This window comes from Priapulus caudatus, unplaced genomic scaffold (genome assembly GCF_000485595.1).
Source record: "Priapulus caudatus unplaced genomic scaffold, Priapulus_caudatus-5.0.1 Scaffold639, whole genome shotgun sequence".
In the NCBI taxonomy this organism is placed as follows: domain Eukaryota; kingdom Metazoa; phylum Priapulida; class Priapulimorpha; order Priapulimorphida; family Priapulidae; genus Priapulus; species Priapulus caudatus.
The window spans coordinates 49,879-50,760 of record NW_014577700.1 but is presented as its reverse complement, the minus strand read 5'-3'; the positions used below and the strand labels follow the sequence as shown (position 1 = coordinate 50,760).

At 48.3% G+C, this 882-nt stretch overlaps 1 protein-coding gene across 1 annotated transcript in view; it reads right to left on the bottom strand.

Moving 5' to 3' along the window:
* The window catches only part of LOC106812365 (beta-1,3-glucan-binding protein-like), a gene marked incomplete at its 5' end in the record, with an annotated part of 14,947 nt that continues 14,065 nt past the window's right edge, over positions 1-882 (bottom strand). The window contains 1 exon segment of the mRNA XM_014816219.1: positions 1-19.

Sequence of the window (882 nt, the reverse complement as noted above, 5' to 3'; positions counted from 1 at the left end):
GAGAGAGAGAGAGAGGGGGGGGGAGGTGAGGAAGGCAGGTACCGCGGACTTGGGTGGCGGGAGTGATAGTGAGTGAATGGAGAGACAGAGAATGTGGTTAGAGCGCGGTGGTGACAAAGAGCGGGGACAAAGTTGGTGACAAAGAGCGAGGATAGTGTGACAGAGAAGCTAGAGAGAGTGAGAGAGGGTGATGAACTGTGAGATACGCGAAAGAGGAATACCGGTTGGGAAAATGTTGTATGGCTCTAGGTAGAAGACACAGATGAGGACAGGGGCTGGGGACGCCAGGGAGCTGACTACTGAATGAACGCTCTAGTGATCATGCCTCGACTTGTTCTTTGACAATGCCGAGAATAAATATTTGCCGAGAATAAACGGCAGCGAAAGCAGAACTCGCTGTGTGTATAAACAGTAAATGTTGCAGGTATGTGTTACGCGAAAGCAGGTTAATCACGTTTGCTAAGAAAGTGTTTCGCACTCTCACTCTTTAATCATCAGTCAACTTATATCCAGGCCGACTTTCTCAATGTTTATCCGTCAGTGGTTGCTGTGGATCGAACGTGGAACGTTAGGTGATAAATACACATACGAAATAAATTTGCAGTGTGATCACATCCGCTACCGAATAAACTTCATGCAGGTAACCTGTTTAAAAACAGATCCGCGTATGAAGGTTGCACGCAGTGAACAGGTTTTAGGGAAACTCGCTCGCTGTCACCAAGGACAGCGATGGTGATGGGGTATAAACAGTGGCACAGACCAGCACGGCGCATTCTCACGACACGCGCGTGTCCAAATTATGACAAAATATTTTCACGATCACATAAAAACACACGCTCGCAACGCGCGCGCACACACACACACACACACACACACACACAC